Source organism: Vombatus ursinus, unplaced genomic scaffold (assembly GCF_900497805.2).
Source record: "Vombatus ursinus unplaced genomic scaffold, bare-nosed wombat genome assembly UNPS02000749.1, whole genome shotgun sequence".
Classification (NCBI taxonomy): domain Eukaryota; kingdom Metazoa; phylum Chordata; class Mammalia; order Diprotodontia; family Vombatidae; genus Vombatus; species Vombatus ursinus.
Genome location: NW_020940527.1, coordinates 1607093 through 1623102, shown reverse-complemented (window position 1 = coordinate 1623102; position 16010 = coordinate 1607093). Strand labels below are relative to the sequence as shown.

The 16010-nt window shown below is 42.0% G+C and overlaps 1 pseudogene; it reads right to left on the bottom strand.

The window, feature by feature from the left end:
• Positions 1-315: 315 nt before the first annotated feature.
• LOC114039514 lies at positions 316-762 on the bottom strand (annotated as a pseudogene).
• Positions 763-16010: the final 15248 nt, after the last annotated feature.

Below are 16010 nucleotides of genomic sequence, written 5' to 3'. Positions count from 1 at the left end.
GTTTGAATTACTAGCCAGGTATATCAGAGGCATGTTGCAAACATAATTCATTTACTTATTAGCAAAGAGTTTGACAAATACTCTCATGTTATTCTTTTCTCCTCCTTCTCTCCTCCTCCCCTCTCCTCCCCTGACTTTCAAGGTTTTATTGAACAGGGTTGTTTTAGAAAAGAATGATGGTTCCAATTGCTTTCAAGTCTCTGGAATGCAAAGCTATATTAAGGGATGGACACACACACACACACACACACACACACACACACACACACAAACACACAGAGCTACTAGAAGGGGTGGGATTGACTTTAAAAATCCTTATTCATAGACCAAGTCATGAGCACAAGAGTTACAATTGACCAGTTCTTTGGATTTAACCACAGGCTGATTTCCTTCTCAGAACTTTTTCAAGAATTCCTTACCTTGAATGATGTTCCTGCTGACCAGAATGCAGAAGTTCCCACAAATGGCATCTGACTTGGAATCAGTTGGATTCATCTTCCGCAGCATCACTCTGCCTGTCTCCACCACATTAAAGCTCTCCCAGATCATAGCCACAACATGTCCTGAGTTCATGTATTTCATAAGCCCAGGGAAAATGGCCTGACCTTCATGTCATATAATGCTGCTTCAGCTGTTCTTATGAATCCCAAGGGAACTTCATACTTACAAAGCCGAATCTCTTCTGCTCAGAATATTTGGTGATATCCCTGACCAGTCTCCACTGGACTCGACAGGTTTGATGGCAATGAAGATATGATCCAATGATCCATGTTAACAAAGGTCCAGGGAAGCTCAGGTTGAAGCTGGAATTGGAGTGCATAGTCTCAATTTTTCCTCTCATGCTATCCTTGTGGAAAAGATAGAGAGATGTGGCCTAGATAGTGGTGTAACTGGATGAATTTAGACCTATTCAAAGAGTAGTCAATAATGGTTCTATGTCCACATAGAAAGAAATGTCCAATGTAGTGCCCCAGAGTTCTGTGCTGGATCCTATGCCCATTTTGGTCAACAACTTGGATAAAGATTTAGGTGACATGTTTTCCAGTTTGTAAATGATAAGAAGCTGAGAAAGATATAGCTAACACACAGGCCATTGCATTGATCCAGGGACTTTCTGATCCACTCCCTACTCCCCAACTTTACCACTATACATATACAGTGTGTGTGTGTGTTGTGCCTTTTTTATGACATGGAGACTGATCCTGGTTCTTGAAAGTTATGCTATAATAATAAGGCAAGCACTGAATGGTCCTCCTAAGGCCTGGAAATGCCAGATATTTTTATTTGCCAATACTTTTAACTGAACTAATCAGAGACCCAGCCCCAGGTTGACATAGAGTGACAAATTTTTCAGCCATAGCAGTTTCAAAGACTTTCCCTACTAAGAAGTAGAAAGGTTGTCATCTGCATCCATGGAGAGAAACCAGTATCCATGAAACCATAAATGCTTGAAACATTGAAGAATGATATCTACAAATGTGTGAATTCATGTGCACATAAGCCAAGGCTGTGCTCTCCTAGTGTGCTTGGGTCCAACCTGGGTCAATGGAATCTGTCATGCCAGGAAATTAGTTATCTAGGTAATCAGCAATGCAAGGCAATGCATGGGGATGGGGGGACCTAGATGGGAAGGAAAGAAATAAGAGCTGAAAGAGACCAGTGAAGGAGTGCTTGTCATCACTATGAGAAACAATGCCGTGGAGAAGATTGGGTCCAGAAATCAGAGATATGAAGGGTGACCCTGAATTCATGCCAACCAAGCTATGAGATGATGCTTGGCAATCCCTGGTCCCAGGTGTTATATTCCTCTCCTTTTACCCTCTGCCCTTCCCTAGCTTTGGTTGGGAATCCCTTTCTGAAGGCGCAAATGGCTTTTCACAGGCTTCTCTGGGGCACTAGCTCCAGCTATCTCTTCCTTGAAAGTGAGAATGAGCTAGATTCCTGTTCCTTGGTTACCTGGGGCCATTTATTAATGATGTTGGTTTTCCTGCAGCTGAGCCAACTGCCTGCCTCCCCACTACCTCTTGCCTCCTCAGACCTCCTTTGAAGAGCTACCAAAAAATAACCTGCCCAAAGATCCCAGGTATCACCAGAGATAGATCCTTGCCTAGATCAGTAGCTTCTTAAATGATACTTGTGGTTCCCTGGGGGACCATGACATGACTCCAAAGGATGTGTGATTAAAGAATCAAAAGGTAGAAAGAGAGGTTGACTGTCTGTTTCTCATGGCTATAGTACCCTAATAGCTATCAGTACCACTGAAAAATCCCCCATTCCCCAGCAGGGGTACCCCTGCACCTCAGATAATTGTGTGGCTGTGGCTAGTGACCCTCAGAGTGCTGCCAATCTGGAACAGTGACTAGGAAAGATTCCTCATGTCCCCCTTCCTCTTTTCTTTTGGATGGAACAGTCACATAGTGGTGCATATATGTCATTTATTTTAAAATTTTCATGCATTAGTATGAAATGTTTATGCTCAAAAATTAATAGGCAAGGAAAGGGACTTCTGAGAACCAAGATGGCATAGTAAGCAGTAAATGGCTGTAGCTCTCCCATATTCACCTCCAAACAACCATAAAATAGCTCCCAGAACAAATCCTGAAACAGTGGAGCTAGAAGAAAGACAGGGTAGAGAAGTCTTTTAACCCAGGAAACTTGGAGGATCAGCAAGAAAGGACTGTCTCATTTGGGTAAAGGGGAAGCACATTCCAGGACAGGAAGTGTCCTTGCAAGCCAGCAGCAAGGCAAATGCTGACATCTGGAGCCCCCCTCCACTTGCCTTAGTATAGCAGACTTCACCTCCTAGAACCTCCTTGTGCTTCAGCACAGCCCAGGACAAAAAGGCCAGAGCTTGACATGCTTCAGTGTGGCCTTGGGGAAATGCAGAAAAACCTCACCTGGCCTCAGCACACTCTAGACACCACCACTAAGACCCAGCTCAGCATCAGGTAAGCTGCCAGACCCCTACAGCCTCCAGCAGCACAAGCTACCCCCCCCCGTACCCCGTCAACACAGCACCAAACACAAGGGTCCCTTGGGGGCTTCAGGGCAACATCAGCACAGCTCCAGGTAAACAGCCAGGGCCTATAGTCTCTGGCACAAGAATCCGGAGACAGAACCCTCTTCACCCTGGAATCAGAGATCAAATATTTTAAAAAGTGAAAAGACAAAAAATGAGCAAACAACAACAACAACAACAAAAAGAATCTGACCATAGAAAGCTATTATGACGGCAGGGAAGACCAACACAAAAACTCAGAAGAGGACCACAATGTCAAAACACCTATGGGTAAAACCCAAAAGAAAAATGGAAAGTCATCTCAACCCAGAAAGAACTCATGGAAGAGCTCAAAAAGGAGCTTAAAATCATATAAGAGAGGTAGAAGAAAAATTGGGAAAAGAAATGAGAGTGATGCAAGAGAATTATGAAAAAAGAGTCAACAGCTTGGAAAATTGCTTAAAAAGTAGAATTGGTCAAATGGAAAAGGAGATACAAAAATCCACGGAAGAAAATAACTCCTTAAAGAGTACAATTGGCCAAATAGAAAAGAAAGTACAAAAGCTAATTGAGGAAAACAACATCTTAAAAGTTAAAATTGGGCAAGTGGAAGCTAATGACTCTATGAGACTTCAAGAATCAATTGAACAAATTCAAAAGAATGAAAAAAAATAGAAGAAAATGAAATACTTCATGGGAAAAACAACTGACCTGGAATATAGATCCAGGAGAGACAACATCAGAATCATTGGACTACCTGAAAGCCATAATTAAAAGGAGGACCTGGATAGCATCTTTCAGGAAATTATCAAGAAAAACTGCCCTGGTGTCCTGGAACCAGAGGGAAAAATAGGAATTAAAAGAATCCACCAATCACCTCAGGAAAGAGATCTCAAAATAAAAACCCCAAGAAACATTATAGCCAAATTTCAGAACTATCAGGTCAAGGAAAAAATACAAGTGGCCAGAAAGAAACAATTCATTTATTGAGGAGTCATAATAAGGATCACACTGGACTTGGCAACTGCAACATTAAAGGATCAGAGGTTATGAAACATGATATTCAAGAAAGCAAAGGAGCTTGGACTACAACCAAGAATCACTTACCTAGAAAAATTAAGCATAATACATCAAGGGGAAAATGGTCATGCAATAAAATAAAAGGATTTCAAACCCCCAGAACTAACCAAAAATTTGATCTCAAATATCAAGACCCAAGAGAAACATAAACAGGTTAAAAAAAATAAGGGGTTCAATAGAGCTAAACTATTTACATCCTTACACAGGAAGATGATACTTATAACTCTTAAAAATTACATCACTAACAATACAGATAGAAGGAATATATATAGAGACAAAAAGTATGGGTATAAGGTGAATTTGAGGAAATGACATAAAAAATTAAGGGATAAGAAAGAGGAACACAATGGGTGCAGAAGGGAGAGGTAGGATAGGGTAAATTACTTCACATAAAGAAGTGAAAAAGACCTACTAAAGTGGAGGGAAAGTTGGGAGGGGTGATGGGCATTGCTTGAAACTTCTCTCATCAGCACTGGCTCAAAGAGAGAATAATATACACAATCAGTTGAATATAAAAATCTGTCTTGCCCAATAGGAAAGTAGGAGGGGAGGAGATTAAGTAAAGGAGTGGGGACTGACAGAAAGAAGGGCAGATCAGGGCAGGTGGTAGACAGAAGCAAAACACTGGTGAGATAAAAAAAAAAGTGAAAGGAGAGAGAGGACAAACAGAAGGAAGAATAGCATGGAGGGAAATACATAGGTAGTAATCATAACTATGAATGTGAATGGGATGAATTCTCCCATAAAATGGAAGCAGATAGCTGAGTGAATCAAAACCCAGAATCCTACAATATATCGTTTAAAAGAAACACACTTGAAACAGAGAGTTGCACACAGAGCAAAGGTAAGGGGCTGGAGTAGAATCTATTATGCTTCAGCTGAAGTAAAAAAAAAAAAGCAGGGGAAACAATTCTGATCTTAGACAAAGTTAAAACAAGAATAGACCTAATTAAGAAATAAGGAAGGAAACTACATCTTGCTAGATGGTACCATAGAAAATAAAGCAATCAAATTAGAAAAGCAAGAAATAGTCTTCCTGTCAGATCTATGGGGAAGGGAAGAATTCATGACCAAACAAGAGGCAGAGAGCATTACAAAATGTAGAATAATTTTGATCATATTAAACTGAGCTTTTGTACAAACAAAACCAATGCAACCAAGATTAGAAGGAAAGCAGAAAGCTCAGAAACAATCTTTGTAGCAAGTATCTCTGATAAAGGCCTCATTTCTCAAATATATAGAGAACTGAGTCAAATTTATGAGAATACAAGCCATTCTCCAATTGATAAATGATCAAGGGATATGAACAGGCAGTTTTCACATGAAGAAATCAAACTTATCTATAGGTATATAAAAAAGTGCTCTAAATCACTTTCGATTAGAGAAATACAAATTATAACAACTCTGAAATACCACCTCATACCAATTAGATTGGCTAATGTGACAAAAAAGGAAAATGATAAATGTTAGAGAGATGTGGGAAATTTGTGACATTAATGCAATAGTGGTAGAGTTAAGAACTGATCCAATCATTCTGGGGAGCAATTTGGAACTATGCCCAAAGGGCTATAAAACTGTGCATTCCCTTTGATCCAACAATACAATGCTAAGTCTGTATCCCAAAAGAGATAAAAAAAAAAACCAAAAAGGAATAGAACCTATGTGTACAGAAATACTTATAAGAATTCATTTCTAGGGGCAAAGATTAAAAATAGAGGGGATGCCCATCGGTTGGGGAATGGCTGAACAAGCTGTGGTATATTTATGTAATGGAATACTATTGTGCAATAAGAAATGATGAATAGGCAGATTTCAGAAGAACCTGGAAAGACTTATATGAACTGGTGTCAAGTAAAATGAATAGAACCAGGAAAATACTATACACAGTATCAGCAGCATTGTGTGATGATCAACTGTGAATGACTCATGTTTTCTCAGCAATACAATGATCCAAGACCAGCACAAAGTACTCCTGAAGGAAAATGCTATCCATATCCAGATAAAGAACTGATGGACTCTAAATGCAGATTGAGGCATATTTTTTCACTTACTTTATTCTTTCTCATAGTTTTTTTTCCCTTTTGATCTGTGTCTTCTTCCACAATTGTGATGAATATGGAAATATGTTTCACATAATAGCATATGTATAAACTACATCAAACTGCCTACCATTTTCAGAAGAGGGGAGGTGAGGGAAAGAGGGAGAAAAATTTGGAACTCAAAATCTTGTAAAAATGAATGCTAAAAATTTTCTTGATATGTAATTGTGAGAAAAAATAAAATACTATTTAAAGCAAAAAAAAATTAATAAGCATGTGTGATCAAAAATGTTTGGAGACCAATACCTTAGAACACCTTTAATCCCCCAAAGTCCTATTCCTGAGATCCCTGCCAACAGTAATGGTGTGATGGAAAGAGCATTGGACCAGCCTGAGAGGCATGATTTCATTAACTTTCTGTGTGAATCTTAAACAAGGCTCTTCATCTCCTGGGAGGCTCAGTTTCCTCATCTGTAAAAATGAGAGGGTTGGACTAGATGACCTATAAGATCTCTTCCAGTTCTAGCTCTCCAATACCCTGATAATATACATAATTTGCCAAATCTACCAGGCAGAGGATTCCCACTCTAACCTGTTGATGAGTCTAGTAGAAATATTCTCTCTTACATACTGACTGCATTGATCTGGAGTCAAGAAGACCTGGGCTAAAATCCTCTTTCTGTCACTTACCACCTATGTGATCTTGGGCAAGTTACTTAACCTCATTGGACCCCTATAAAATGAGAGGCTTGGGCTAGAAGGCCTCAGAGGCCCCCTCCAGATCTAAATCTATAATTCCCTGATTGACTGGAGTCTTTTGGCCTGGACCATGCTCATCAGTTCATTCTCTTTATTTTATGACCCAGCTTCAAGGTCATTTTTGCTATTTAGCCTCAGGAACTTGCAGAAGCCTTAGTCAAAGGTGTTGAAGGAAGTGATTCTGAGAACAAGCTGTGGAAATATTTAAGCCGTATGTACCTAATCGTGTTGCCTCAAGGCACAACTAGTGAGAGGCAGAGATGTTCTTTCCTATCTATCTCTGCTACCTGGGGAAAAAAAAGCGCATATGTATTTGTTGACTGTTGGTGACATGCTTAGTGGCAGAGCCTGATTCTGGGCACAGTTTGGCTTTTTAAAACTAAAATCCTCTAGCGGGAAACTGTGCCTTGACGTAAAGAAGATTAGATAATAATAATCTTAATTATTAGATCATAATAACTAGATTTGATAATAATAATCTTAATAACAATAATAAAATAACTAGCCTTTATGTAGTATTTTAAGGCTTATAAAACAATTTACAAATAGTGTCTTTTATCCTCACAATGATCCTGAGAATTAGGTGCTATTATTGTTCCCATTTTGTAGATGAAGAAACTGAGGATCTTAGAAGTTAAATGGCTTGTCCACAATCCTACAGCTAGTATCTCATCAGAGATGGGATTCAAGATTCCAAATCTAGTATTCTTTCCATATGCCACCTGTCTTTGGGGGACTTGGCTGTATAATTTAGCTTAGATTGGAGGATATAGGCACTTCCAAGAAATGGAGAAAGAAGAGTCTGGCCCAAGTGTCAGCTAGACTAAAAGATTTTGAAAGAGGTCTCTCTATGTAGGGTAGTTGAAGCAAGTCTTATCTCCTTAGCTAGATGAAGCTGTCCCTTGGTCCTGTCTTTGTAATTATAGCCTGCACACCCTCATTGGTCCTCATGCCTGAAGAAATGCCTCTGTCCCTTCCCATCCATTTCCACAGCCAGTGACCCTAGTACAGACCCACTTGTCAGAAGGCTGTAATCACCTATTACTTGTAGGGCTGGACAGACTTTACACCTCTCTAATGCACAGCAAATGAACAAAGGATCTGTTATTGCAGCACCACGGGGAGTTCCCCACACCCATGCTGATTACAACTTGTTTATGACTTAGTGACTTATTGTAGAAAATTATCTGCCTGAGGCATGTGGAGCTGAGGTATCATTCAAGGTCCCAAAACAACTAAGTGTCAGAAAAGTATTTGGACCCAAGTTCTTTGCCCCAAGTCCACCACACTCTCCACTACACTATGAGCTTAGGTTTGCATACTCTATAGAAGTAGTTAAGCCGTAGATACACTGCATATTCAACTTAATTCAACTTGAAATGTCAATGGTCACTAAGGAAAAACAAAGGCTGCTTTCTGTGTTGTTTCTAGATGCTGAATTGAAATCAGACTGCATTCTAAGTAGCCCCTAGAAAGGACACTCATCCACCCATCCATCTATCCCTTCCTCCATCCATCCATTCATTCATCCATCTACAAATATTTATTGAACATCTACTATGTACAATGTAATATCCAAAGAAAACAGATGTGTTCCTTGTCCACTGCAAGTCAGCAAGGTAAGAAAAACCACTGGACCACCAGGACTTGATAGAACTGAATTGGAGTCCCAGATATGCTACTAACTGCAATTTGGGGCAAATTATTTCACCTTTGTGAACCTCAGTTTCTGGGGAGGGAGGGCCATATGACTTCCAAGGTCCCTTTCAGGTCTTATAATCTTGTAATTTATCCTTCCAAATCAAATCATCTCTTTTCTCATCACCACACAAGGGTTTTTTTTTTCTGTTCATTCCTGCTTCTTAGTTTATCTATCTTGTCCCACTCTACCAACACCACCTTTCCTGCACCCCTCCAAGATAGCTGGATCAATATTTTTGGTTGCTCAATTCAACTAAATTCAATAAGTATTATTAAACACCTACTTTGTGAAAAGAACTGTGTGGGGAACTGGCGGCATGAAAACAAAAATCAGTCCCCACCCTAAAGGAGTTTATATTCTGCTGGAGTATGTATTATATGGAAACAGATGAGTAAATATAAGATAATTGGAGAAAGTAGAGGATATTAACAAGTAGGGGGAAGAAATCAGGAAAGCCTTCTTGTAGGAGGTGGCATCTGAGCTGGGTTTTTCCGGAAATTAAACACTGTGAGAAGTAGAGATGAGAACAGAGTGTGCTGCAGACATGGAGAGAGCTGTCTATGAAAAGACACCCAGGTGGGAGATAGAATATTGAGTTCAGGAAACAGGAAGGAAACTGGTTTAGCTGAAACATATTGTGCACGATGGAAAGTAAAGTGAAATAAGTCTGGAAGGGTAGGTCAGAGCCAAACTGAAGGACTTTAAACACCAAGTTGAAGGGTTAGTATTTTAGCCTAGAAACAAATAGGGAGCCCCTGAGTATTTTTGAGCAGGCAAAGGACATACATGATGAAACCTTTGCTTTAAGAGTACTCATTTGGGGGGCAGCTAGGTTGCACAGTGGATAGAGCACAGGCTGTGGAGTCAGAAGGACCTGAGTTTAAATCTGACCTCAGACACATAACACTTACTAGCTGTGTGACTCTGGGCAAATCACTTAACCCCAATTGCCTCACCAAAAAAAAATTTCAAGATCTCTTCATTAAAAATATTTTTTTAAAAAAGAGTACTCATTTGGCACATAGATAAAGGTTAGATTAGAAATAGGAGAGGCTGGACACAGAGACAAGTAAGGTGGCTGTAGACTAGGTGAGAGGTGAGGGGGCCTGGACTACGGTAGTGTCTGTATGATTAGAGGAAAGGGGGCAGAATGAAGTGCTGGAGTGAAGAGAGAATACATAAGATCTGACAACTAATGAGGGTAAAGGAAGAGAGTGAAGGGATGAGGATGACTCTGAAATGATGAACTTGGTTGAGTGGGAGGATGATGATGCCCTAGACAGAAATAGGGAAGTTAAGAGGGTGGGCTGTCTTAGGGAGAAAGCCAATGAATTCTGTTTCAGACGTTGCCAAGTTTGAGATGCCAATGGGACAGGCAAGTAGAGATGCCCAGAAGGCAGTAACAATTTAGCAGCGGGGGAGGAGAGGAGAAGATTGGAGCCACTGATTTCTTCAGTTTACGTGAACTGAACCACAGATTCACCAAATTTGATAGTTGAAGAGGATCTTAGCATCGATCTGGTCCAAGCCATACCCAAAAGGAATCCCCAACATAACATAATCAAGAAGGGGTCATCCTGCCTCTTCTTAAGCCCTGCAGTGAGGGGGAACCCACCACTTCTTGGCACAGCTCTGTTTACTCTTGGACAGCTCTCATTTTTAAGCAATTTTTAAGCAATTTAAGCAATTTTTTTTCGTGATGTCAAACCCAAATCGAGCTTTTTTTTTTTTTTTTTTTGCCATTTCCATTCATATTTGCTGATTCTGCCCTCTAGGGTCTAATCCCACTTAACTCTCACCCTATGCTTTCTCTTCTCCAGACTAAACACAACCAGTTTCTGCAGCTAATCCTCATAAGGAGAAGACTCAAGGCTCTTCACCATCCTGGATACCTTCCACTTGATGCTCTCCAATTCACCAATGCCCTTCTGAAACGGTAGCACCCAGAACAGATACTCCACAACACTCTAGCTACAATCTTACTAGGGCAAAGCTGAGTGGGCTTCTATTATCCCCTTTGGGCAGATAGGTAGCACAGTGGCTAGAGCATTGTGCTTGAAGTCAGGAAGATTCCTTTTCATGAGTTCAAACCTGTCCTCAGACACTTACTAGCTGTTTGACCATGGGCAAGCCACTGAACCCTGTTTGCCTCAGTTTCCTTATATGTAAAATGAGCTGGAGAACGAAATGGCAAACTGCTCCAGTATCTTTGCCAAGAAAACCTGAAATAGAGTCACAAAGAGCTGGACACAACTGAAATGACTCAAGACCAAAATTATCCCCTTATTCCTCAAAGCTGTTCCATTCTTAATGTAGCTCAAGACTGAATTAGTTTTTTTTAAACCACCATAGCCCATTGCTGACTCATATTAAGTTTACCATGCACTAAGATACTCAGATCTTCTTCTTTCCCATTGAGGTACCTCCCTCCAACAATATAAATTGACAACTGTTCTACCTCTTAGAGAATTGCTAGGGGCACTGAGAAATTGGATCTTACCCAAGGTCCCAGAGTCAGTATGTGTCAGAGGTCCTCATCTGGCATACCAAAGCTGCCTCTCAGTTACCGAATTACAAGATGCAAACCCCACATTTTAAAATGCAAAATGACTGCTCCTCCCCCTAGGCAAGTGTTTCCCTAAGACCTGCACATATTTTGAGAGAGTGGAGGTTCTTCATGCTTATACTCTATGGCGTGAGTAATCAATAATCCACCTGCCCTCACCCTCATTCCCATTTGTCTAGGCTGCAAGTACGGATGTTTTGTGCAGGCATTGTGTTTTCTTTAAATGGGTCTTACCCATACATACATGTAATGCCTGGAAGGGGTGGTCAGGGGTCTTTTTACTTTGGCAAGAAGCTGCTTCTGACCCTAGCCAAGCTGCTAGTGTTTTAGTTTGGCTTAGAAGTTGAGTGGTGTGCTAGTGTTCAAGGCCCCTGGACATGAAGCACAGTCTCTTCCTGACATCTCCTCTGACAGAGCCTTGCTGAATGGTCCCCACGTGTCTCCTAGCCTGGACTCAGCCTCCCCTGCTCTCAGTAGGTCCAGGCCTAGCTCTCCTCCTGCCTGAGGTGAGGGATATTTACGATTTAATAACTTGCCTATTGATTCTCATTTATATGCTGCAACCATGGGGCTTTAACAAGGATCTGAAGGGTAAATTGCCCTGTTTGTAAATAAGTCTCTAGGTCACTCCCATTACTCAGTCCTCCTGGGCCACAGCCTCGTGGGCAAAGAGAGGTGAGAGGGGTTAATGTACTAGCTCTGCCCTGGGCCAAATGGAATGCCAATGTCCTCACTCAGAGTATCATTCATTCCCAGCAGACTGGTTCCCCTCCCTTCTCAAGACTCCATTCATTTAGGTCCATCAGCAAAAAGTCCATGCAGTTAGAAAGGATGATGGACTTCTCTCTGAGCTCTTTTATCTGAAAGTATTGCAGCGAAGACCCTCTATCACTCTTCCCAATTCTTCTAGGGCTAAGGGCCAGCCAGGGCTGACTGGCAGCAGGAGCCTTCTCCCACTGAGGGGCTTGGCAAGTGGACCCCAGCTCTCCCTCCAGTATCCCAGAGTTAGAGAGCCAAAAATGACCACAAGTGCAAGGTCGCTGAAATGGCTTTATCTGTCCTTGTAGCCTCCCTGGCTAGAACCTGGCAATCAAATCTTAGATTTGGAGGAGGGAGACAGGAAGGCACAGCAGAAAGGGCCCTGGATTTGACATCAGAGGACCCCTAAATCTAATCCTGGCTTTGGCACCTATTACCTATGTGACCTTGAGCAATTCACTCCAATTCTCTGGGCCTCAGTTTCCACAAATGTAAAATGAAGGGGGGAGGAACCAATGACCTCTAAGGTCCCTTTCGGCTCTAAAGACTAGAACTCCAAATCCAGTGCTTTTAGATCATCTAAAACAATCCTCAATGTCCTCATCTATAAAATGAAGAGAAGGATAATAACGCCTGTGACATCACCTCAGAGGGTTGTTGTGAGGATCAAATAAGTTAACATGTGTGAAGCGCCTTGCAGCTGATGAGCATTTTATACATATCCGCTTAATATAAAATAAAAAGATTTTAAGTTGTTTAGTCATTTTTCAGAAGTGTCCGACTCACCACAACCCCATTTGGGATTTTCTTGGCAAAGATGCTAGAGTGGTCCCCTATTTCCTTCTCCAGTTCATTTTACAGATGAGGAAACCAAGGGAAAAAGGGTTAAGTGACTTACCCAGGGTCACCCAGCTAGTAAGTGTCTGAGGCCAGATTTGAACTCATGAAGTTGAGTCTTCTTGACTTCAGTGCTCTATCCACTGAGTCACCAAGCTGCCACGTATAAAATGACATATGCAATCCATATTGGCATCTTAACTCTTCTCAACCAAACTTAAAGTTTCATGAAGGGAGGGATCATATGTTATTGAAATTCCGTATTTTTCCTAGCACAAATCTAGGGCTTTGCACACAGTAAACACTCAATAAATATTTGTTAAATGAATGCATGCTCCATCAAGAAACATTTATTAAGCACTTACTACACGCCAGGCATTGTGCTAAGTGCTGGGAATGCAAAAAGAGGCAAAAGACAATCACTGTCCTCAAGGAGCTTACAGTCTAATAGGTGAATGAATGAGAGTATGAATGAATGACTGGAGAGGAAGAAGGGAAGGAGATTTTCCCTGCAGGGTCAATGGTTCAACCCTGCATTTCTCTTTGGGGGGAAGAGATTTACCCTGGTGTCATACCAGTAAGGTAAGTGCCCTTGGTAGAAAGTTCCCCTTTTTTAAAGCTAAAGAAGTGTTGCTTAATAAGGATGTTACCAATAGAAACTGAGCCCAAGAAAGCTTAATCAATAGAGAGGGTCATGTGTCCCCATTGGTGCCAGGAATTGATTGATGAGTAGAGGGCAGCTGGAAAGTGAAATACTTACCATACCTGCTTTGGACCTAAAATTTGTTTTTTCTTTTTGGTAAGAGGGCCAAGGATACCTAGAGGCAGTGTAAATGGAAAAAGCTATCACTTTAAGGACCTGAGTTCAAATCCCTCCTCTCATATTTATTATTTATCTGACCTCAGGCAAGTTATGTCGTCTCCTTGTGCCTCTGTTTTCCCATCTGGGAAGTGAGGGGTTGGACTGGATGGCCTTAGTCCCTTTTCATTCTCAATTTTCCAGCCATCCCATGATCCTCTCCTGGGCCCATATAGCTCTGAGAAATGAAGCCAGCCTTGTTGGGGGAAGGGCTGGGGTGCAGCAGCCTTCTTCATGCCTATGCTGAAGCCAGACTTCTAATAAAACTCTCCAGGCCCACAGGAAAGTGGCCAGATGCAGCTGTTGCCTTTTATTATTTATTATATATTCTGGATATAAAAATGCATCAGTAATAAAGTCATAACAGGTGCAGCTCTGGATGGAAATGAAATAACTGGATTTGGACTTCAGAGAAACTGGGTTAAAATCTTGGCTCTTTTACTGTGTGATTCTGAGTATTTGACTTAGCCTCTTTGGCCTCAGTTTTCTCATCTGTAAAATTAGGGACTCGTACTGGATGATACCTCCATGCCTACTTGAATTTGCCAGTTGGGGCTGTACCTGTCTCTCACTAGAGTTCTTTATAAATAGTGTCTGGTCCCACTCTGACTTCCCAAGCTCTAGGAAATCGTCCTTCAGTAGGCAATCAACATTTTTAAGCACCTACTATGCGCCAAGGTATTGGTGCTAATCTGAGGCCTCAGGTTCCCCACCCCCGCTCCAGGTAGACAAACCTTCTTAATGAGGAAGCGAGGAGAATGAGGCGCGGGCAGGTCATCCACAGGATTCTTCCCTCTTGGGGAATCTGAAGAGATTTGTAGTTGTGTTTGTTTTGGTTTTCACTTTTGTCCTAATCTGAGACGTGATTAGAATGGGAAACTCCTTGGAGAGAAAACTGCTACCAAAGTAGATGGGTGTATTTTCTGCAACTTCTGGTCTTAGGGACTTTTTGAGCATTAGAGGTTAAATGAGCTGCCCTTGATCAGCAGCTAGTATGTGTCAGAGGTGAGACTCGAACTCAGGTCTTTCTGTCCCAGGGACAGTTCTCTCTCAACACTATGCCGCCTCTTTAGTCATGTGCAATGAAATCTTCTATTTGAGGCCCTAGTTTATGTCTTCCAGAATCCTTTCATGTTTGTAAGCTGAGGTTTTGCCTGTTAGATTCAGTTAGATTCAGATTAGGTGCTCCGTAAACATGGCTGATGAGCCAGCTGAATAACAGAGCAAATGTCTCAGTAAGAGACTGACTGACCAGTGGATTCCCTGCCATACTAATTAAGAGACTCACTGACTAGAACCTGGCTGACTGACTATACATCAGACTGACTGACTGACGGTTGAATGGACAAACCACCTGCCTGCCTGCCAAACATCCTTACATCCTGGCTGACTGACATATTTGCTTATGGGCTGACCGACAGACTTACTAATAGGCTGGAGCATTGACTGGCTGTCAGAGAACATGGATTTTTGGAAATCCTCTTCAGCACCCAGCTCTCTCCCTCCCTCTGGCTCCCCCTCCTCCCTGCCCATTTCTGCGGTGCCCTCCCCTCCCCCACCCACTTCCTCTTCCTCCTCTCCTCCTCTGTGTCAGTCGCCTCTCCTCCTTTCCACCCTCCCTCTCCACTCTGGAAGGCAGAACAGCATGTACCTGGTACAGACACTGGAACAGCTCAATGTTCCCTGGACTTTGTGCCTTTTTTATTTCCCTGAAGACTGAGGTGAAGTAATACATTTTTTTCCTTTTTTTTCCTCCCTCTCTCATTCCTTCTTTCCCATGGATGCCGATCCTGGTGGGGCTGTTCTGAAATGATGCCCCCTGGATGGACCTTCACCAATTATTCCAGGGCCTCTTGGATTGGACAGTTCTCAAACCAACTCCTGGTCTATCCTGTGATCAGGTACTCTGGACGGCACCTTGGAGGAGGCTGCTTTCTCCAGAGAGGTGTTTTCACAACCTGTCAGTTCATCTGTCAAGACTTTGAACCAGGGGTCTGCTGGGGACTAGCCAGGCCTCACATCTAAGTAACACTATCCTCACAACTACCCCATGAGACAAGCTGAGCAAGTGTTATCAGCCTCAGAGCTTAAGTGACTAACCTCTAGTCATATAGCTAGTAAGCAGAAGGGCTGGGACTCAGATCCTCATCTTTAAATTCAAATTCATTGGTCTTCCTACTATTCCACAAAATACCCATTAGTGTGTGAGAGGGGAGGAAAAAGGGAGAGGCAAGGGTAGGGGGCAAGCATTCATGGCAGCATCTGGTTGGAGTCAAAGGCAATTCCCCTGATAACTCACCATGATCGGGAGGTCCTCAGGTATAGGGGAGGCTAGAGTGGAGCTGGGAGAATATAGAGGAACTCTGAGAGCTTGACCCTGCTGTTAGGAAGCTTATAGTCTCATCAGGAAG